Consider the following 25125-nt stretch of genomic DNA (forward strand, 5'->3'; position numbering starts at 1 on the left):
GGCAGGATGTAAAATTAAGAAATAACTTGTTAAAGTTCAGAAGAAGTGAAACAGCCATTTTTTAAAAATAACTATTGAAAAGGAGATCAGTAAATTTCATACAGACAAGAGAACAGAGAAAGCTAAGACAGTAGCAGTCAAAATAAATGTGTATCATCTTGGCAGGCCTATGGGCTGGAAGGGACAGCCCAGAGAGCCTGCACTGAAGCTAGCATTTTAAGAAGTGTATTTTGTAATCGTATTCCCTCTCTTAGAAGCCCTAAGACAAGGTGGGGGCGGGGCAGGGGGGAGACAGATTGGGATCTTTTGAAACTAGGACTTCCTCCAATACTAATAGTAACTATGGTAAAACCAACCCATCCCATTTTTGACTGTGACTTTTCCCATATATCGTTTTCAGAGACACAGAAAGTTTTTCCACTTTTACAGATCCTGGAATGCAAATGACCCCTTCTACTCATTTTTGCTGATTTTCTATTAGAGTGGTTAAACCTGAGGGTATGGGCTGCAAACTGCTTGGGTGGTAACTGTAGTCCTAAACAATTAAAAGAAGCACAAGGGTGTGGGAAGGTTTAGCATAGGCGAGCTTTGAGCTCAGCCTCAAAAGGACAAGAGAAAGACATGACAGCTTCCCCATCATCTAGCCTCTCACTGAAGTAGGACAGCAGGCTTGGAACCGAAGCCCAGTCAAGAAAAGGCACTGGGCATTTGGTTGGAGTGTTCTCTTTGTTGTACTTCTTAACCTAAGAACAGTAGTTAGAGATTGTTTTCTGTATTGAGCACTTGGCAGACACATGATCCTAACATGATTTCCAAGTTTAGTAATTAGTGAGTGAACTTTCTGAATTAAATAGGCACAGAAAAAAAACACTGACTAGGTCAGATTTGTTGCAGATCAAAATGGTCAAGTGGCAGCAAAATTTTAGATTAGGGGGAAAAGCAGGAAAATAGGATGGGGGTGATGGAGGGAGTTTTTAAAAATGTTTATTTACTTTGACAGAGAGAGTACATGTGTGTGAGCACAAGTCAGGGAGGAGCAGAGAGAAGGAGAAAGAATCCCAAATAGGCTTTGTGCTGTCAGCACAGAGCCCAGCGTGGGGCTCGATCTCATGAACGACAAGGTCATGACCTGAGCAGAAATCAAGAGTCATACTTTTAAGTGGCTGAGCCCCCCAGGCACCCCTGAGAGATTTCTTGAGTACACATTTTTCCATCCAGTGCAGATTGCCTGCCTACTGTATACAGCAAAGAGCAGGTTGAATGATACACTTCAAATGGTAATTATAGATCTTCCATGGAACCTTGTGGCCAATTTTTGAACTTCTGAATGATAAAAATAGGCCAAATAGTGCTTTCCTACCAGAGTTGTAAGGACCCAGTGAGACAGAGCAAAATGCTCGGTAGAGAGCTTGGTGTGTATGTAGCCATTCATGCATGCTGTTTCCTTCCTCCTCTTCATTTCCCTCCATTTTTATTAGGGTATGCAGAATTAATCTTGAATATTCTTAGGAGTTTGGTTTGAGTTCCCAGAGCTGCTATATCAGTAATCAAGGAATCTTGGGGGCCAGCACCCCTTCCTTTGCCACCACTTGCACTGCAGGGTTTCATCCTTTCAGTCAGCCTGTGAACCTGTGTTTCCAATGTAGGTTGTTTGTTTCCTTCTCTGGTTTGCATGAGAGCAAGAAGATAAGAGCCCTGAATTTGTGGAAGCTCTTGTGAGACTAAGACCAAGCATATGATTTCTGCAAGTGCTGGCCCCTCCTTGAGTAAACCAACTTAGCTTTAAGCAGAGTTATTATGTGTGTCATTTGGTGCCATTGCTATATCCAAGACGAATATAAGATATCAACCTCAATATTGTGAAGATTGTGGAATGCAGACATTGATGGATGACAAAGACTCATTCAATCACAATTAGGACAAAACAAACAGCTTTTTGAAATGAAGCTCATGGTGGGAAGGGAGGGGGAGAAATTCCTATCCTGTTGTACTGATAGGTTTCCTTTTCTAAATGAGCATGGCAGCAGACAGGTTATACAGAAATGCCTCTGGCAGTAGAGATGACAGTGACATTAACAGCATTTGGGAAAGAAAACAAATTGGCATCATCAAAGTACAGCATGCACCTTGTAAATTTATTTCGTTATTATTTCTTTTACAACTTGCATAGCATACATATGTATCTATAATAGCTGTTGAATGTAGTAACTGTGTAGTACAGAATATTCAAGAACTGTATATAGATATGTAGTTCAGTGCACTAATTATGGCATTAAGTATTGCCTCTTTAAATAGAGGATTTGACATAGTAAGGGTCAATTAAAGCAAAAGACAAAAACCAAAAAACCAAAAAAGAGGCAATAGTATGAGTTTTAGAGTGACTCAGACCTGGGCTCAAATTTCTGCCTCTACCTCATCGTAACTGTATGCCTTTTCCAAGTTTCATTTTTTTTTTTTTCCACTGGTAAATGAGAATATTAACACCTGTCATGCAAGGTAGTTTCTCTTAAATAACTGTAATGAACACTGGCTGTCTTGTGTTTTCCTAGTTAATTCCTACTCTCTTTATAAACTAAAATACGAACTTGGACATCCATCCCTAAGCCCACCAGAGAATTAAGTGGCCCTTAATTTGCGAAGTTTACCTCAACTACTCTGAATTATAAATGCCTGTTGATTTTGCTGTCTCCTGCAACTAGACTGGGAATTTTTTGAGAAAAGGACCCAATACATATTTTCTGTAAACATAAATTAGTGCCTGAATACTTTAATTAAACAATCAAAAATTAGGCTCCTCCTGCTTCTTATCAAACATTATCAACTCCCTGACATTCAGTGTTAAAAGAGGTAACCTGAAATGGTATCTACTAAATCATTTCTCCAGTGAGCCATCAGGGAAAATCAGCTACCAATGTAACTTTAGCTGACCTTCATGCTTAATTCACCCTCAGATGGATAGGCATAATATGAAATAGGTTTTCATATTTATTTTGAATTTAGAAACAAGATTAGAATCTGGAATTGGAAAGTTTCAACATTTTCAAGAATAACCACTTTTTTTCCAGAATTGTTTGTCTCATTTATATAGATAAATAATAGTATATCTTTATGTGTGACTTATCTTTATAAATCCAAGTGCTATGTATTGGAGATTAGAAAAAGACAAGTAATTATTCATTAAAAATTTTTTCTACTAAAGACTCTGAAAAACTAGTTCTATAAACACAAAATGTAAGATAATAATCCAAATAGTGCTATATACTTTTAGGAAGGGAATAAACAAGTGACCAGATGGCTGTTAGCAAAATTTTACTTGGGCCTGAAAGCAAAGGTCTTTGCATAGTTTATGGAAAATTTTCAAGCTTATAAAAACATTAAAATATTTTATATGTGTGCATATATAAAATATGTAATGTATGCATATTATATATGCATATAACATATGTGTATAATACATACACATATATTTTAATGTTAAAATATTTTTATGTATATAATGTATATATGCATACACACAAATTTACATGTGGTAGGGTTATGACCATGCAGTTCTCAAAGGAGATAATTATGGTACCATTCCATTCATGACACAAATGTTTTCCCCAGTAACAACAGTATAGCATATAAAGGTAGATATTGGGAACAGAGGTGCTTTTTTTTCAATGAAATTACATTTTTTCCATAGCTGAGATTAGATTAGTTTCAAAGGGTTAATCAAACGTATTCTTAGAAAACCAAGAGAGAATAAGATACACACACACACAAATCATAATAAAATTTCAGGATGAAAAATGCTGCTCAAGTTGGTCTTCCTCACCAAATGCTGCACCACTTAATGGTGTTTTGTCCCACTCAACTAATAGTTTTCCACTCTAGGCTCTCCACATCTTAGAGAAATCAGAGGCTAAGAAGACAGTTTGCAAAGGTTTTTCTTGACCCTGTGAACTGCCTTCTTTGTGGCCCCTGCCAACCCCCATTCCTGGATCAGCATTCACCGTGTTGAGAATGAATGGCACTGATAACATTGTGCATTCCATTTTCTTCCTCCTAGACTTGTGTTATTTAGATGCACTGAACCCATACAATGTTATGAGGTAAAAGCTACACTCATGACCTGTAAAAATAAATGTCACTTTCTGAGATATTGGGGTAGGGCTGTGCCCTGGGAGAATGTGCTGCCCTCCCTAACTGCGATGCATGCATCACTGTGATGCTCAGAAAGTAACAACGTTCTCTCTTCCCAAAGAAGAATGGAACATATGTGAAGCAGTCATTTTACGCACAACAAGGTCAGAGAACAAAGCGCTGCGAAACCAAATGAGGAAATTGGGGCGTGAAGATAATTATTTTAGAATATTTCTGGAAATATGTTAACCAGTCAAGACGGCATTTATTCTAAAGTGTGGCATTATAATTTTGCATGGGAATTTTTTTATGAGCATTTTTGTCACTTTCAGAGAGATGTATTATGATATGTAGTGCTGAAGGGAACATGTTGACATGTCTGAGAGCTAAAACAAACGTGAAGAATGAAGCTGAAAATAGCAGGCTGTGAAGAAAGCATTAAAAAGCACTGGGTGGCACTCAGCATTGTACATCTAGAATTCAGAGATGTGTTAGGAGAAGGCGTTAACATGGCACTCGTAGCACGCTTTTCTGAGAAGGAATTAAGAAGGGCACATCATTTGCTATTACAGACTAAGGTAATTGGTGTCTACATCTCTATGCTCTTCAGTTGCCAATAGGGAAGCACATGAAAAAGATGCAGTGCCTCTCTCCCTGCATAGTGCATTCCTGAAAGCTCTACGCAAATCATATCCCATTATAAAACCAGAAGTGGCTATTATTTTCTGATTAGTCTTCAATAGAAATCGCTCCTAATATTTAACCTTTAGGATCCTTTGCCTAAGCCACATGAGGTTCAACTCCCTTTTCTATGGTAGCAGTTCCTAAATATTAGTTATTTTTTTATTATTGAGATATAATTGACATAAAACATTGTTAGTTTCAGACATAGAACATAACGATTCAATATTTGTATACATTGTGGAATGATCACATATAAGTCTATTATATAAAGTTACAGAATATGCAATATAATATTACTGACTAGAGTCTCCATGTTGTACATTACATCCCCATGACTTACTTATTTTATGAATGGAAGTTTGTGTGTATTGTTCTCCATTTTCCATTTTGCCCATCTCTAAGCCCCCTCCCATCCAGCAACCATCAATCTGTTCTCTGTACCTATGGATTTTGTTTTCTCATTTGTTTTTTGGATTCCACATATGAGTTAAATACTATGATATTTGTCGTTCCCTCTCTGACTTATCTTACTTAACATAATACCCTCAAGGTCCATCCATGTTGTCATAAATGGCAAAATTGTATTCATTTATATGGCTTAGTAGTATTCCTTCTTTTTCCATTCATCTGTCAATGGATGTTTTGATTGTGCTCATATCTTGGCTATTGTGAATAATGCTGCAGTAAACATAGTGGTGTATGTATCTTTTCAAAATAGTGTTGCTGTTTTCTTTGGATAAATACCTAGAAGTAGAATGGCTGTGTAATATGTTAGTTATTTTTTAATTTGTTGAGAAATGTCTGTACTGTTTTCCACAGCAGCTGCGCCAATTCGTATTTCTACCAGCTATGAACAAGGGTTGCCTTTTCTCCACATCCTTGCCAATACTTGTAATTTCTTGTCTTTTTGATAATAGCCATTATGACAGGTGTGAGGTTTTGTGTGTGGTTTTGACTTGCATTTCCCTGATGATTAGTGATGTTGAGCATCTTTTGTTGCTCATCTGTTGTCATGTGTATATCTTCCTTGAAAAATTATCTATTCACAATATCTGCCCATTTTTTTATTCAGATTACTTGGAATTTTGTTGTTGCTGTTATTGGGTTCATATGAGTTCTTTACATATTTTGGGTATTAACCTCTTGTCGGATATATCATTTGCAAATGTCTTCTTCTAGTCAATAAGTTGCCTTTTTGTTTTGTTGATGGTTTCCTTTGTTGATGGTGCAGAGCCTTTAAGTTTGATGCAGTCCCATTTGTTTATTTTTGCTTTTGTTGTCAATGCCTTGGGAGTCAGAGACAAGAAAGTATCTCTGAGAGCAATATCAAGGAGCTCACCACCTATGTTTTCTTCTAGAAGTTTCATGGTTTCTGGGCTTATGTTCAAATCTATAATCCATTTTGAATTATTTTTTGTGTATGGAGTACCAGAGTGACTCAATCTCCTTTTGCATGTGGCTATCCAGTTTTCCAACATCATTTATTGAAGAGATATCCTTTCCCCATTGTATGTTCTTGGATCCTTAGTCATAAGTTAATTGGCCATATATGTATGGGTTTATTTCTGTGCTCTCTATTCTGTTCTACTGGTCTGTGTATGTCTGTTTTTATGCCAATACAATATTGCATTTTGATTACAGCTTTGTAATATAGTTTGAAACAAAGGAGTGTGTTACCTCTAGCTTTGTTCTTCTTTCTCAAGATGGCTTCAGTTATTTAGAGTCTTAGGTGATTCCATACACATTTTAGGATTGTTTGTTCCATTTCTGTGAAAAAATGTCATCGGAAGTTTGATAACAATTGCACTGAATCTATAGGATGGATGCCTTGTGTAACATGGACATTTCAACAATATTAATTCTTCCAGTCCATGAGCATGGAATAGCTTTACATTTCTTTGTATTATTCTTCAAATTCTTTCATTAGTGCCTGTCATTTTCAGTGTACAGGTCATACAACTCTTTGGTTAGATTTATTCCTAGGTATTTTATTATTTTGATGCAATTATAAGTAGGTTTTCTTAATTTTTCTGACAGTTTATTAGTGTAAAAAATGCGACAGATTTTGAGTATTGGTTTTGTGCCCTGAAACTTTACTGTTTTGTTTCTTAGTTCTAACAGTTTTTGATAGTGTCTTCAAGGCTTTCTACATAAAAAATCGTGTCATCCACAAATAGTGTCGGTTTAACTTCTTCCTTTCTAATTACAGTGCCTCTTATTTCTTGTTCTTGCCTAATTGCTCTGGCTAGGATTTTCAATACTATGTTGAATAAAAGTGTCATGAGTGGGCATCTTTGTCTTGTTCTTGATTTTAGAGGAAAAGCTTTCAGATTTTCACTGTTAAGTGCAATGTTAGCTGTAGATTTGTCATAAATGGCTCTTATTGTGTTGAGGTACATTTCCTTTATACACATTGTTTTCAGAGTTTTTATTATAAGTGTATGTTGAATTTTTTCAAATGCTTTTTCTGCATCTGTTGAGAAGATCATATGACTTTTATCCTTAATTTTGTTAATAGTGTATCATGTTGATTAATTTGTGGATGTTGAATCATCCCTGCATCCCAAGAATAAATCTCATTTGATCATGGTGTATGATTTTTTTAAATGTATTGTTGAAATTTTTTTTTGCTAATATTTTGTTGAAGATTTTCACATCTATGTTAATCAGAGATATTGGCCTATAATTTTCTTTTTTCTTGGTCTGATTTCAGTATCACTGTAATAATAGCCTCATAAACTAAGTTTGGAAGTGTTTCCTTCTTTTCAACTTTTTGGAAGAGTTTTTGAGAAATTTATGTTAAATATTCTTTAAATGATTAGTAAAGTTCACCAGTGAAGTCATCTGGTCCTGGACTTTTGTTTGTTGGGACATTTTTGATTACTGATTCAATCTCCTTGCTGATAATTGATCCATTCAGATTTTCTGTTTCTCTGTTGTTCAGTCTTGGAAGATTATGATTTGTTTCTAGGAATTATCCATCTCCTTTAGGTTGTCTAATTCATTGCTGTATAATTTTTAATAGTTGTCTCATGTTCCTTTGTGTTTTATGGGAAGTTGTAAGTTCCCATCTTTCATTTCATGATTTTATTTATTTGAGTTTCCTCTTTTTTTCTCCTCAGTGAGTATAGCCAAAAGTTTATCAATTTGATCTTTTCAAAGATCCAGCTCTTAGTCGTTGATTTTTTCTAATGTATTTTTAGTCTCTATTTCATTTATTTTTGCTCTGGTCTTTATTATTTCTTTTTTTTTTCTTTTTTCTTTTTCTTTTTTTTTTTTTTTTACTTCTACTAACTTTGGACTTTGTGCTTCTTTTTCTAGTTCCTTTAGGTGTAATATTAAACTGCTTATTTGAGATTTCTCTTGTTTCCTGAGACAAGTCTGTATTGCTTTGAATGTCCTACTTAGAACCATTTTTGCACATCCAAATTAAATGGCTCTTTTATTCTAAGCTTATGTGTTTTTTTTAACCTTTTGTTGTTAAAACGACAAGACTTTTTTTTATGAAATAATGCTGATAAGAGACATTCATTTTATTTTGTTGCTTGAAATTTTACTAGATCGTGAAATCCAAAATTATTTGGACCACATATACAATCACACAAACAATTTCAATGAAACCTTCATCAAAAGTTATTGCATGTTTTTTTTTAATAATTTTTTTTTACGTTTATTTATTTTTGAGACAGAGAGAGACAGAGCATGAACAGGGGAGGGGCAGAGAGAGAGGGAGACACAGAATCGGAAGCAGGCTCCAGGCTCTGAGCCATCAGCCCAGAGCCCGACGCGGGGCTCCAACTCACGGACCATGAGATCGTGACCTGAGCTGAAGTCGGACACTTAACCGACTGAGCCACCCAGGCGCCCCTGCATGTTTTAACAAACAAATAATTATAAGACTTTATAGTGAAAATATGCCATGCCTATTTTGTAACACAAAGATAAGTCTTCTGGCATTTCTGGTGTTTAGCATATTCTCTTTTTTTCCCTTTTAGCAAACTCATCTGACTGGTGATAAGAATAATAATAAGGTCGATACACTTGAAATATAGTAATTTAACCATCTTGAAGCTCACATTACATTAGTCAGTGCTCTTAGTTACAAGAAACAGAGTTTTATTTGTTTACTTACTTACTTACTTATTTATTTAGTAGGCTCCATGCTGAGCATGGAGCAAGCCTCAACACTGGGCTTAAACTCACAACCCTGAGATCAAGACCTGAGCTGAGATCAAGAGTTGGGTGCTTCAACGACTGAGCCACTTTGGGGCCCTAACAAAAAAAAAGAACTGGGGTGCCTGCATGGCTCAGTCAGTTGAGCATCCAACTTCAGCTCAGATCATGATCTCACAGTTCATGAGTTTGAGCCCTGCATTGGACTCTGTGCTGACAGCTCAGAGCCTGGAGCCTACTTCAGATTCTGTGTCTCCCTCTCTGTCCCTCTCCTGCTCTGTCTGTGTGTCTCTCTCTCTCTCAAAAATATATTAAATAAACATTAAAAAAATTTAAAAGGAAACAGATTTTAAATATTCCCTAGCCTTTAAGATCACTTATGAAAATTGAATAAGATATTGCACATAAAACACATAGTCAAAGCTAAAAATGTTATGTCTTATCACTTCCCTGAAGAATTATTTGGTGGTGAAAAATGTTGGTTATCTTAGCACAGCCATACTGCTTACAAAAAAAACCCCCACACACACAGTAGACTAAAAACACAATGCATGTGGTAGCTGACATACTGATTTTCTGTAAAGAGTCTGTTCTGCCAGAGCTTAACATAGGATGTTGAGTGCTTCTGTTCTTGGTCATGAGTCCTAGTCACCATTTCCCCTCCTCCAAAGGAGATATCCTATTCAGCATCCTATATCATAGTGCACATTTTAGTGGGAATGACAGATATTAATACATCACTGAAATATATCGTTATAAATGACAATAAGTGCTGTGGCAAGAAACATACATGGTAAAGTAAAAATGTATGACCAAAGGACCTGATGTGTATCAGCAGCTTCCTTGAGGAAATGACATTTGAACTCAGATTAATAGGATAATTAGAAGTTAATGAAGTATCCCCTGCAAGGGTAATGGTCAGGATCAGGAGCCAGGAGGGAGTAGGGTGAATTAAAGAAATTGAAGGTCAACAGGGTTGTAGCATAGTGGGTTAGAAGATGGAAAATGGTGTCATGATAAAGGAAGAGGCAGCTTCTCAAGCAGTATGGTGGGACAGACTTATTTGAACAGACCCCCTTATCCAAAAAGATATAAATGCTTTATATATAATAAAAGGTGATTTTAACTATATTACCAATACCTGAAGAAAGAAAAAGAAATTTCCATAGGCAGAAATAAAGAGATAAATGAAAACTAGAGTGGTTAAGACTTGTACAGTACTGATCCACTAGGTTTTCAGATCAGATATTGACCATTTCTACAGCCCATGTAGAGACAAGGGACATATCAAAGGGCTTTGTGAGATGTGGGATAGGACCACACTCCCTGCAGAAAATCTGAAGGACTGGAAAACCCTGAGGCTTCCAGCAGAAGAATATTCTGCTATGTTGTGGAAGAAAACATTGACAATCTAGGGTAGATGAATACCTCAAAACTTTAACAAATTAAAATTCTACTTAAGATGAATTCCCAATAAAAATGACAAACTGAGGGGGGTGCCTGGGTGGCCCAGTCAGTTGAGCATCTGACTTCGGCTCAGGTCATGATCTCATAGTTCAGAGCCCCACATCGGGCTCTATAAAGAGAGCTCAAAGCCTGGATCCTGCTTCAGATTCTGTGTCTCGCTCTCTCTGCTCCTCCCCTGCTTATGCTCTGTCTCTTTCTGTCTGTCTCTCAAAAATAAATAAACATTTTTTAAAAATGATAAACTGAGGATTGATGGAGGGAGGTGGGTGAGGGATGGGCTAGATGGGTGATGGGGATTAAGGAGGGCACTTGTGCTGAGCATGGGTGTTATATGGAAGTGATGAATCACTGAATTCTTCTCCTGAAGACAATATTGCACTGTATGTTGGCTAACTAAAATTTAAATTAAAAAAAAAAAAGACAAATCATATCGTAAAATAAACTACCATGGGGGATGTATGTCTCTTCAAAGATCATGGGAAAGGCCTTGATAATATGTCATCATGGCCATGTATGACTTTATAAAATTTTCGAGTAAGATATTTTAAGTGTAATCAGTTTAGACTGTTTTTGTTTTTTGCTGTAATTTCCCCTCCGTCACAGTTCCTCTTGTGTTGAGTGGTAGTAGGGTGACCTTAGATATATTTTGGATCCACCTAAAGGAAATTGAAGTTTACTGGGATATACTCATGTGATTCTCAATCACTTTCTTGTGTAGGTAAGTTATTACTCGCTGACCCAATGTAGGAATGATTTCCAGACATCCTCCCAATGCCCACTGGATCAACTCATCTGATATTGTGCAGGACAAGAAGTTGTATTGCAGAGTTTGTCATCCTATGAAACCAAGCACTCCAGATATGAGGGTAGCAGGAGAAAAAGAGAGAGAGCACAAAGTATTAACAATTAACAAAACAAAATGAATGATACATAGGAGTTAATTTTACTATTCTTGTAACATATCCTAGGAAATAAAAATAAAGTATAAAGTTAGAAAACATGAAATTTTAAAAAGTCTTACAATTTATCATCATTTTAAAGAAATATTTACTTTGGCATCTAAATTTGTATTAGTAATTTTATATTGTTCCCTTATAGAAGGCCCTAAAAAAGTACAAATGTCAGATCTCACAATACCTGGATGAGCCAGAACAAATAACAACAAAAAAGAATTAAAGCCTAAAGAAATAGAAATAACCCCCGACATGCCCAAGAGAAAAAAAAAACCTGAAGATTATAAAATAAGCATGTTTAACATGCTTAAAGATATTTTTGAAGAAAATTAAATCGTGAAGGGGAAATGTACTATATGAAAACTACAAGGTATCTTGTAAAATAATCAACCAGACTTTATGAAAAAAAATATATATATAGTCATTGATATTAAAAAGCAAATAGATGGGATATATAGACATTTTTAATATAGAATTAATTAACTGAAAGGTATAAATATGAAGGGATAACTTTGAAGGAAACAGAAATGAAGAGATAAAAATTATAAATAGAGTATTAAGATATGTAGGTTATTGAAAGGAAGGTCACAGTATATATTTAGCCAATTCCCAGAAGAAGAGAATTTTTAAAATGTTGGGGGAAAAAATCTATTCACAGAAAGAATCGGTAAGAATTTTTTTAGAATTATAAGTGATGTTAGTCTTCACATTGAAAAAGCACACTGAATTATAAGGAAAAGTAAAAAGAAATACAGACTTGGACACATCATGCTAAAACAGCAGTTCATGAACACAGAGACTATATTAAGTTACTAGAGAGGAAAAATAGTTTATCTACAAAATAACAAGAATCAGATTGACAGCTGACTTCTCATCAGCAATAATACATGCCAGAAGACAGCTAGAGTAAATAAACTGTGACTATAAGATTCTATAAAGCATTCATTCAAATTTGAGTGTAGTAAAGACACTTGCAAGAAAACAAAGAGGTGTTTTGTTTTTTTTTCACTCCTCACAGACCCTTACTACAGAACTTCTCAAGAAGAAATAAACTGCATACCAAAAATAATGGTGAGGGGGAAAAAGTGTACATATTCGTAAATCTAAGTAAACACTATATAAATTAAGAATCGTAATTAATAGTTTGGGGAAGGTATAAATGAAGGTAGAAATAACTTACTAATACATGAAGAAGAGCTCCTTTGGCTAGAAAGATAGTGATATTGATTCATTTATTTTTTTATTAAGCTAGGTAAGAGCGCTAAATATTAACAATACTCGTAAATAATAAATTTAAATCTTCAAAACCATATAGAAGAGAAATAGAGGGGAGTGATTAAGAGAACTTACTTACCTAATAGAAGGCAGGGAAAGCAGAAAAAATGAAGAAAGCATGACAAAGAGAAAACACAAATTGACAGTAATCATTTGTCAAGAATTATATTAATAGAAATGATCATATGTACCCATCTAAAAAATAGGATTCTATGATTAGATGAACAAAATCTCACTATCAAACTAGATTCAATTTACAAGAAACACATAAAATGTTAAGAGCACAGAAATATTGACAACAAAGGATGGATAATAGTACTACCCAAATAACAACTAAAAGTAAGGTGGCAAAATAACATGTGATAAACTAATGAACATTAACTTATAAACTATCATTGAATGAAGAATATAATTACTTCATATAAAGGGGAAATGACAGAAAGGTATAATAGTTATGACATTTTATGCCAGAAATATAAATTAAAAATAAATTAAAAAACATTTAACAGAATTATAAGGAAAACATAAATATCAATCATAAATGGACGTTTTGTAATTGAGACATCCATTAGACAAACTATTATTAAAAATAGTAATTTGAACAAAATAATCAACATGATTGATGGATAGATATATATTCCCAAACTCCAATTTCAATGTTTTATTTGTTTGTTTATTAATTGACACAGAACTCAGTAGAAAAATTAACAAAAAATGTTACCAGATATTTTTTTTAGCAATTTTATTATTTATTTATTTATTTATTTTTAAAGATTTTATTTTTCAGTAATCTCTACACCCAATGTGGGACTTGAACTTACAACTCCAAGATCAAGAGTCACATGCTCTACTGCCAAAGCCAGCCTGGTATCCCTACTAGACAATTTTTAAAACAACTTTTCTGGTCAATAAAAATGTGAAAAGTTGTTTATTCATCAGAAAGTTGCCAATTAAAATGAGGTAAAATTCCCTATTTATTAGGTTGTCCCAAATATCTTGGGACAATTCTGAGCATGTGCGAGGATTCTGAGCATTGCATAATTGTCTGAGTATCTTAATTGTTGTATAGTAGACAGAGAACCAGAAAATTTAAAGTCAAGAGGAAAAATTGGTGCAACTACTTTGAGAGAAATTGTCAATATCAACAAAATATGAAAATACCTTGTGGTCTAGCAATTGTACTTTGAGTTATAAACTCTGGAACAGCAGCTTCCAAACTTTTTGACAGCAATCCACAGTAAATATACATACATATGTATTTTACTTTATATGTATGTACATAAATAATAAGTATACAGTTGACCCTAAACAATATAGATTTGAACTGCACTGGTTCACTTATATGGAGGTTTTTTTTATAGCACAGTACTGTAAATTGTATTTTCTCTCCCTTACGATTTTCTTAATAACATTTTCTTTTCTCTAACTTACTTTATTGTAAGAATACAATATATAATACATATACTATACAAAATATGTATTAGTTGACTATGTTATCTGTAAGGTTTTCAATCAACAGTAGACTATTAGTAGTTAAATTTGGGGGGAGTCCAAAGTTATACATGAATTTTCAATTGTGTGTGGGGTAGACACCCATAACATCTGTGTTCAAGGACCAACTGTATATAAAAAATACATACGCATTTTTCCCATTGCAAATCAGAATATGCATACATACTTATATACATGACAATTGCACAATATAATACTTAGCCTTTTACATCCTATTTGATAGAATCTTTATTCTCTTCTTTCTATTCTTTTCTATTCTATCTTATTCTATTCTATCCTATCCTATTCTATTCCATTCCATTCCATTCCATCCCATCCCATCCCATCCCATCCTATCCCATTATATCCCATCCATTCCACTCCTGTCCTTGAATGGTTACAAGGCATTCAGTTGATTTCAAGACATCAGTTGGCTGTACCCTTCAACTTGAAAATCATCCTGTTAGAAAAATTCTCAAACATGTTCAGAACTGTCCAAAGGTGTTTGTTAAAGTATTATCTATAATAATGAAATGTGTGATCAATCTAAATGTCAAAGAAGAGATATATAAATAATTATATATAATCATATAGTAGAATTGCTTGGAGCAGTTTAACTCTCCTGATTTACCTGGGGCAGTCTCTGTTTCCCCTGTTATCTCAGTATTCCAGGTAGTTAGCACCTCCTTTTGCTCTCAAATGTGTCAAGTGTATGATAAGGTCAGGGTCAGATTCATGGGCAGATAACCAGTACACCAACAAAGGATCCCATTCTCAGAAGAGGCCCACACTTCGGGTTTAATAACCTGTAATATTATCTTTGAATTGGAATTTTGGAAGGAGGTTGATGAGGTGGATGACAATGGACAATAGAATATATGTGGGGCAAGAGAGGCTTGGAGACTCAGGTCCTACATGGTTTCACCTCCTCCCACCTCTTCACCTTCCCTGATGCTTTTTGGCTGCCTTTTTCTCTGCCAAGTGGTGCCACAATTCCCACCCAGGCCCCCACTCCATGCCAATGGCCATTAACTGCTGCCCTTTCTATTGTAGGCTCAAGGAGTCTTAGGATCAGTTGAGTTCTCACAGCATCTTGGGGTGGGATATGGTACATGCATCTCATAAACCTCTTGTCCAGCCCTGGTCCATATGCCAACAGACAAGTTGCAGTCCTTTAGGGGTGACCCATCTACTACAAGTTGGGGCATCAGGTCTATGAGAAGGGGAGATGCCTAAGAAGAAGAATATTTCCATGCCTGAAGAAAGACATTAAACAGCAAATAACATACACCATGGCAGGTAGAGGAAAAGAATATAGAAGAAAGACACCTTTACATTTTAATATCTTTATGGGATTTTAGGATCCTTTTCCTTGCTGCCTTTTGAACAAGTGGCAAACAAAATTTTGTAGCTAAACCTGCATAAAATCTATGATACCTTATTTTATTCTTTCACAGAGCAATGAGAAGCCATCAAATTGTTTTCATCAATCAAATGGCATGATTAGATTTATATTCTAGAAAGATCACCCTTTAATTCCTGTTCCTGCTGTGAGTTCTTGCGTCCATCTTCCCCACCTGAATGCAGTACACTGATACATCCACTGCTTGAGCACTGTTTTTCAATTATTATGAACGTGTTATAATCCTATTATAAACTTGAATCACTGGAAGTCAAAAAAGGAAAGAAAAAGAGCAATCTTCTGCCACTTGTCCTGTCTTCTTCCTACTCCATGTCCACTCCCTTATCAGGTGTTTCTCTTCACTTCTGATTGTCATCCATTTGAGCCCCCCTAATCTGAGTGGAGGGTCCTTTAGCAACACTGCACCTGGAGCACTTAGTGTACATTCTGGTGATTACCTTTGTTGATTAGTTTTGTCAATTCCTCTCATCCTTTCAGCAAATTTAGTTGGGTCACCTTGAGGGTACTTCAGTTTTAATTTGAATACGTTTTTTTAACTTGCTTGTGTTCTCTGACAGTTGCTATCATTCCATTTGCTCTGTGAGATATTCTGTAAGTTTATTCTCTCTGTTTGTTTCCCCTAAGATATACTGAGTTCAAAACCAAAATCATAAAATAAGACTGAAAGTTGGCTTCCAGAGGTTATCACATCCCTTCCCTCTTCACAAGGACTGCAAGGAAGCCACATCTGAAAAAGGAAGACTTACTCTATTTTCAGAAATTGCTGGAGAAAGAAGAATTCACAGCCACTCTCCATACCCATGCTGGGGCTAGCGAGGCTTGTCAGGGAATTTTTTTCTTATATCTAAACTAAATCTAGCTTAATGTTCCTTTCAGGGCAGGCAAAGTACACTGTGTTCATTTAATACTCAACTAAAGCTTTCTTTTTACTCTGACGTGCCATGCCCCAAGGTGTTTTAGGACGGTGGTTGAACATGTCAGAGAGAAAATAGGTTTTTTGTTATTTGGTCTGAATCTCCATTAGGTGCCTATTTGTCTGGACAAACAGGCAGGAGTGCCCATCTTTAAATAATGAGCTCAGAGTTACCTAGAGAATTACTTACCAATGAGTGTTACCTTCAGGATGAGAAAAAATAGCTGATAAAATCATTACTAAGAGTTATAAAACACCCAGGTGGGTAATATACGCAGCTTCTGCCTGGATAAATCATGGCTTTCTAATCTAGTTGGAATTTTTGAAAGAGTTAACAAAATTGTGAAGTGTAGAGAAGTAGTGGGCATTAAATATTTAGACATTCAAAAGGCTTTTGATCAAGTCCCTAACCAGAAGACATTTAGGATCCATTTCAGCCTTAGGTAAGACCCGAGAGGTGAGAGGTAAAATTTTGTCTTGTAAAACCTTGATGTTAAAAAAAAATGGATAACAATGGAAATGAAAGGTAGAAATAAATGATGTTGTTAGCCTGAAAGGAGGTTAATAGAAAGGTGCCCCAGGGAATGGTATTGGAACCAGATTTCTTATGTATGTTAACACCAATCAATCTGGAGAGCCTTCTGAATAATGAGGTTGCAAAATGTGTTGGTAACAGAGAATTATTTAGCTAGTTAGGAGTGGGGAATATTTTCAGGAACTCCAGAAGGAAGCACAAAAAGTGGGTAGTTGAATAATCCTTTGTCAGATACAATTGAGCCAAGACAAGAAAACGGTACTTTATATTATGAGGCATAATTTAAGCTACTGATGCACACTGATAGATTTTGAATTACAGTGTAACCTCGCAGGAAAAAGGTCTAACAGTCATTATGAACATCTCAAAAGAGGTATCTGCTCACAGCAGAAAGACTGTAGGAAAGGTCTACAGAAGTGCAAGCAAAATGATTAGATGCACATGAGAAAAGATGAAGAAGGTCAAGATTATTTCATTTGGAGAGGAGAGCAAGCAAGAAGAAATTTGTTAGAAGAGGGTAAAAGTTGAAATCTTAAAACAAAAAGTTCAGCTGAGCACTCCTATTCACTTCTTTCCCATAATGCTAGGAATTCAGTGAAATTAGGTAATAGAAAATTTAAATGAGAATGGAAGAAAACGTTTATGTAATTCATAGTTAACATTAAGAGCTCCCTGCATGGAATGTCATTGAGCTGGATACCAACTACTGAGCAAGGTATCAAATGGGTTACACATTCACAGGGGTGGGCTGAGATTAAACTCTTTCCAGAAGATCCTATTAGAGATGGTGTGTGAATGTGTATTCAGTCTCTCTTATATTTGAGTTGATTTATGTCTCTTATCCAGTTATAAGCTCCTAGAAAGCAGAAATTTTTGTCTTACACATCTTTGTGTCTTTTCCCCTCTCCTCTTCAGTGTCTAGTAATATGCTTTGTGTCTACAAAGTACTCAATAAATATTTGCAGATTTAGAGCATGTGTGGCTTGGGATTGAGAAGTGAAAGAGAGGATTTTCTTCCTTGAGTCTGTCTGTCCCACCATTGCCACTAAGTGTCTGTTTAACTCATACAGCAGCCATCAAACAGAAATGAAATGAGATGACATCAGAGAAAGGAAAGGAAGCAGGAAGTAGGATTGGAAGCCATTAATCATAATTAACAATCTGTATGTGCCAAGCACTTTGCTATGCATTTTGATGCATGCCTTATCAATACCTTAAAAAAAAACAACAGTTGAAGTAAGGAACAGTCACCACTTATTTGGCAATGAAATGGTCCTAAATTTTTTCCCTGTACTTGGTCGACTCCTGAAAATATAAAAGAGCTCAGAGAGTTGTCTTTTTTAGAAGTTATTTACCTTAAATGAAAAGCACATAACATTGAACCAATAGGATGTGTGTGTGTGTGTGTGTGTGTGTGTGTGTGTGTGTATGTGTGTATGTGTGTGTGGTAGATTTTAAGGAACTTAGACTTTAAGGAATTGGCTCATCTGCTGGTGGAGGCTTGGCAAGTCCAAAGTCTTCCAGGTCGGCTGGCAGGCTGGAGACCCAGAGAAGAGTTGAACTTTGAATCCAAAAGCCATCTACTGGCAAAATTTGTGCTTTCTCCAGAGAGATCAGTATTTTTTCTGTAAGGCTTCAGCTGATTATATCAGGCCCACTCATATCCTGGAGCATAATCTTCTTTACTCAAAATCTATTTATTTAAATGTTAATTTTATCTGAAACATACATTCATAGAAACATTTGGAATTATGTTGGACCAAATATCTGTTTAAGTTGACACATAAAATTGACTATCACAGTACAGCTATTATAGTCAGTTGTTGTTAGGGAGCAACTTATAGGAAATGCAGCCTTGGCTTGATGCAGTGGTAGATGGGTGCAGGGTAGCAGCAGCTGAGGCTGTCAGTCAGTTATGCTCTCTTTGGGAGATCTGAGCATGGCCATCATACACACTAAAGCAGTGATTAAGGCAGGATCAAAAGTGCTGTCCAATATGTAGCTATAAGCAAATGCTATAGAGTTGAAGAAAATCAGTGGACAAATAAGACCAGGCAAGTGTATATAAAACAAGCTAAATGGGTAGCCACAAATGGGGCAATACTTTGAAGCTGAAAAGAAAGCGGAAGATCCAGAAGTGGCAGTGTGAGCAACACCATTGTATAACAGGCACTATGCTAAGTGTAAGCTCATCCAATTCTCTCCCAAACACAATTAAGCATAAAGTAATATCATTGTGGAGAGAAGAGACATTGGCTCAGAGAGTCTATGTAACTCAGCCAGACTCATCTGGCCAATAGTAATGAAGCCAGATGTAGAATTTGTCTTCCTGATCCTGTATCCCATCTCTTTCGACTCTATTACACTGCCTTTCTCATCAGTCTCAGGACCAAGAGAACTATTAAGGGAAGAGATAGGTATGGGGCAGCAGAAGCAAAACATCTTTGGTATGAAGCACATCATCCGCTTCAACCGAGCAGCATCTTAATTTATTTCCTACGGAGGCAACTTCCAGTCCCTGGGGAAGTCCAGGTTCAGGCCTGCACGTGAAAGCAAGAAAGTAAGTGGATGCAGTCGGTGGAAGCAGTGGGGATGAGGGCAGAGGCATGAGCTGATCCCGACATATCTTTGTGAAATGGGAATGAACTATCAGAAACAGAAGGCAGTTTTCCTTTGAAAGTCTGTCACATTCACAATGAGAGTGATGAAAGACTTTGCTTCCTTGCCTTTTAGGTGACTTCAATATGGCCAGACTTTGAAATCTAATACTGTACTGAATTTTGTATTGAATGTGGTGGTGCGATATTGAACTATAAAGCAGGGGCTGGAACAGTACTTTTCAAATACTTGCTGCTCAGAATCTCTTTGCCCTTTTCCACTTACAGGTATGATCTTATCTATTGATATTTTCTGTCTGAAAAGACCCTCTGTCTATTCTATCAGGTTGCCCTATTTTTCATTGTGTAATAGGCTGCATTTTGAAAATGAATAGCCCAAACAACTTCGATATATTGCTATTACTGTGCTGGTCTTTTGAAGAAATTCTTCACTTGGCATTTGCACTTTAATCAGACTTCAAGCTGCTATGATAACAGCGTCCCTCCATTGCCAGACCCCACCACCACCCAGGCACTGACTCCTTTGTAAATCTCAATGACTTCTGTCATCCTTAACGCTGAGAGTGCCCCTCCTGACATCCTGAGTTGGTGAGGCGCAGCTGGGGGCTTTCTTCCCACTTCTTCCCAGCAATGCCCACTGCCGCCACTCTGCAGCAATCAGCACACGCACTGTGTGGCTTCCTTTATTCTTCTCACTGCCCTGTTCTGCCCACCTTTGCTCTTGATGCCCACTTGAGATCCTTATGCATCGCATGTGCAGGTCCTCATGGGCACTAGATCTAAAGTGAACATGCCAGAAAGAGCTATGGGCAGGCCACAAGTCTGTGAAAAGCTATTTGTGTTCTAGAAGCATACTGAAGAGTGAGCCCACTTATGTAAACACCGAGCACATTGACATGGTGGTATTCTAGCTGCAGTTGGGAGAATTTCTAAATACGACTGGTCTGGGTACAGAATATAATTATACAGATATGAATAGTCTCGCCAAGCTGCGGTCCAAGTCATGGAAGACACAAAGCTAACAATATAGTGTGGTGAGCATCTCCTTGACTGCGATGGTTGAAGACAGAGACTGAAAACTCCCAGCACTCTGAGCATTCAAATCCCCTGCTGGCACCATGGATTCTTGGTCAGTGTGTATTTATCAGAACTGAACTTAAAAAGCAAAAAAAAAAAAAAAATGTAGTTCTTAAGCTTATTTGTGTGCGATGTGTTTCAGAGTTTGGGACGATCGGGTAAAAGTTAAGAGCCCTCCCTCCAGAAACATACACACACAAAAATTTGCACCAAATTTTAAGTTGTTCTGTTACCCACTTAAGATGCTGCCATGAACCTCATTTGAGGTTTTCATATACTCAAGAGTCTAATGTAAAAAATGCAAAAATTAGAGGAAGACCCATGAAGTATCAATAACCAGAGTTACATCCTCTTCCGGCAAAAGGTCGATGATCTGACATTTAAATACTACTCTGAAGTTCACTGTTTATATGAAAACATTTCTTAACCTACCTAAATCTCATCTGCAAAATAGGGATAAAGCATTATTTTTTTTCTTCTGTATGCTATTGTGGCATTTAATGTGATAATTTGTGTGAAATAGTTATGCAACCTGTCCACAAATGGTATTATTATTGAGAAAATCTAAGCTGCCTATTTTATGTCTGCTTGTTTCTTTTCATCCTCTTGTCTTTCTTCTTCTTCTCCTTCTTATATTCCTCCTTTTCCTCATCTTCCTCTTCCTCCGCTGCTCCTCCACATTCTTATTCTTTTTCTTTTGGCTTGATATTTGGTGAAAAATGTTAGTATTTTAATGGTTATACATGAAGAGTCATGAGCAATGAAAATACCTAGATGTCCCGTTAGCATCTAAGAGATAGCTAGCAGTGTGTATTCCTTAGCTTCCATTGTTTATACAAAAAACGTGGGTCCAGACCTTGAAAGATTGTAGATTTGAATACTTCCTTTCATTTATTTTGGGAAGGCAACTTAACAATCTTTTTGTACATCTGTACTTGGAAAGCTGGCACTCTTGGAAAATGCGTATAATAATGGTAGGATTTGAGACTTCAAGACTTCATATATACTTAAAAATAATACTTTGCGAATTGGAAAGCACGCTGCAAGAGTCACTCACCATTAGGAAATAAAGATGAGAGAGTGTCAGCCCCACTGCTCTTTCACTGTCTGGATGCTATGAGACTGAAGAGGGCATTTATGATTTTGTCTGCCAGCCCCTCTAATGAGATCTGAATTGCTTTTTAGATTCTACCCTGTTCTGTCATGTATGGGAATGAGAACTTCTCTGTACTCTTCTTCCCAGCCGCCATGACTAGTCCTGGGTTGGCTCAATCAGAGAGTTTTCCTAAAATTTTCCAAATTAGAGTTCACAGAAAAGGAGCGTTTCTTTCAAGGAGCCAAGCTGGGAAGTTGTAAGTCTGGAGCTTTAAGTGGCCATGGTTTAGCCTCAAGTGAAAAGGCTGTTTTCAGAGGATAAAGCCACCATACAACAGGGAGCATGGAGAACAGGACAAAATGGATCCTGAAGTGATTTAAATCCCCGACATCCTAGAAGTCACCCCAATCCCAGAAGCCACATTCTTGAGGCTCAAATGTTCTGATGTTCCTTAGTGATATGATATGTTTCTGTTACCACATTTTCAAAAGTTTCTTTGAGGTGGGTTTCTATCATTTGCACACAGAAAAATGCCGGCTGACACAGACCCTGCGTGTGCCTTCATAAGGTACAGAATGTAGTTATCAAAACGATGTCTCTGCACACCTAGAGATAAAAACCTCTCTGGCCCCGCTTTGGTCCTAGCCCAATCAAACCCACTTTTCAAGTTTTGCTTCCCAAGGAAAGCAATATGATCGGTATCATCTGCCTAAAAAGCCAGGAAGATGCGTATCCACAATTTACAAAATAGCCTGTTCCTTAGCCCAGATCTCATGTGAGAAAGTACGGGGCATCTTGTGAATTCATCATGTTTCTTGCAGCCAGAGTATGTCTTTAAGAAGCCCAGCTGGGGGAGACGGCGTGAATAGGGCAATTTGGATTGATTGGAGAGGAGACAAGCGTGAGGGGGGGACAACAGCAGGAAAGAAATGATTTCTGAGCAAGAGTAGATTGCCTCTGTTTGGCTCTTTTAGCCCATGGGACCCAATAATAATTTCCCCCGAGTTTCAAATTTTCTTCCAAGCCAGTCCTATAATCACATGTGTAGCAAGGTCTGAATTACTTTGCTAGTCAAAGAGGAGTGTTGTTTATAAGTGGCGAGCTAACATACCTCTCTGCCCTCAAGTCGGGTGAAGACAGATCCTTCAGAATAGAAATAAGGAGATACCTAAAAACTCCCACTTAATGTTAAAACAATCTGGAATTTTTCATTATTCCAAAAACTGATCAGAATATTTTGTTTTAGGCCTTGCAATAATTAATCCTGCCATCCTTTTACATTTGAACCGTGACAAACTAATATATTTTATTTTAAAAAAAAAAGCCATCAACTTGCAATTGCTTGTGTAAACCTATCTACAGAATGTGTCCCTCTCAAAACACAAGATACAGAAACTAGGGACAAACATTAAAATAGGCTTGCTAACTTTCTCTAAAGCCTGGGAACTCTTTCAAAATTCCACACAATAAAATACTACATCATTTCTTGGGCCTGTGTAGTGCGAATCTTTTATAGGAATTCCTAAAAGTGATAGTCCTCCATTCCCTCTTTTAGTACCTACTCCTGATTCCTACCCTTGTCTACTTCTCTGTTGTTACTATATTAGTATTTCCTGTGTTCGATATTCCAGAACTTTCTCCATGCTTAAGGAACCAGCTAGTCTAAGGGTTTTTGCTTGTTTGTTCCTATCTTTAGGTATTTAAAAACCATTTTGTTATGTTAGCCCCTTCTAAGTTTCAAGACTCTCTGAAATGAAATGAATTTATAGAAATAGTTGCTAATTCCTTACTGTTGTACTCATTTTTCTCTAGGTGTTATTGTACATACGTCTAGAATTAATCTTTAAGGTTATTAACTTTATCACTTGCATACCTCTTACATCCTCACATACTCATTAAAAACACCTTGATATTTTAACATTTAGTTTTGAACTTCATCTTCTAGAAAACAAGCATTTTTTTTTCCTTCACTTGTCTAATTTTCTAGTCTTTATATGACACACTTTCCTGGTAACCCCAATCTACTAAAGATAGATTTATAAATGTCAGAACAAACAACTGTGCCATTATGTGTATCATTTAATAGATTTTTATTTCTTTCTTTCAATATTCCCTAGGTCCACTCAATTTTTGTTTTAGACAATTGGATTTTAAACATTATCCTTCAGGTTTCCAAACTATATTGATCTAAATATGATTCATGTTGTCAATTGAGTTTTTAAAAATGTATCGGCCTGTATTCACACATAATTCAAGATGTGTATAGTTTTCTAGTCTTTTGCCCTTTTGCCCTGCATAATGTATAGTAAATCTGTAAGTACAAGTAGCTTATGTCAGGGTGAATTATTATTTTTTTTTTTTTAATTTTTTTTTTCAACGTTTTTTTTTGTTTTTTTTTTTTTTATTTTTGGGACAGAGAGAGACAGAGCATGAACGGGGGACGGGCAGAGAGAGAGGGAGACACAGAATCGGAAACAGGCTCCAGGCTCCGAGCCATCGGCCCAGAGCCTGACGCGGGGCTCGAACTCACGGACCGCGAGATCGGGACCTGGCTGAAGTCGGAGGCTTAACCGACTGTGCCACCCAGGCGCCCCACAGGGTGAATTATTGAACTAAAAGTTTTAATATATGATCTGGGTAAAATACAACATTTTCACTGAAGACAAACCATAAATCTCTTTGGGGCAATTCACATGGACTCCTTAGATGCTTATTTCAAGTTGTTTTTTTTTTAAGACACACAGTTATATACTTATATCTTTATATTTATGAATGTATTTCATTTTGTTGTTAATAAACAATAACAATAGAAAATGTTAAAGAAGACATTTATGTTTCTATAGAAACTTTAAAATATATTGGTGTGCAAATGAGTGACGCAACAAATCGGGTGCTTATGTTGACTCACGTATGATTTGCTTTCATGTTTTCCAAACGTTTTTTCCACAATATAATTTTATTTATTATAGAAATGATACACAGCACATTCCTAAACTATAATGAAGTAGAAGCATGTAAGAAACATGTGAATATCCCCTTTTATTCTTCATCCCCTCAAACTCACACATGCATATACATGTTTATACATCTCACACACCACTGCTGAGCCCCACTTCCATCTATAGATATGATCGCTTTTGTGGTTTAATGTGCTTCCTTTCAGAATATTTACATATATTTAATTAATTTTAACATTTATTTATTTTTGAGAGACAGAGGGAGAGAGCATGAGCAGGGGATAAGCAGAGAGAGAGGGAGACACAGAATCCCCAGGAGGCTCCAGGCCCTGAGCTGT

Source organism: Panthera pardus, unplaced genomic scaffold (genome assembly GCF_024362965.1).
Source record: "Panthera pardus isolate Hobbes unplaced genomic scaffold, ASM2436296v1 HiC_scaffold_11, whole genome shotgun sequence".
NCBI classification, from domain to species: domain Eukaryota; kingdom Metazoa; phylum Chordata; class Mammalia; order Carnivora; family Felidae; genus Panthera; species Panthera pardus.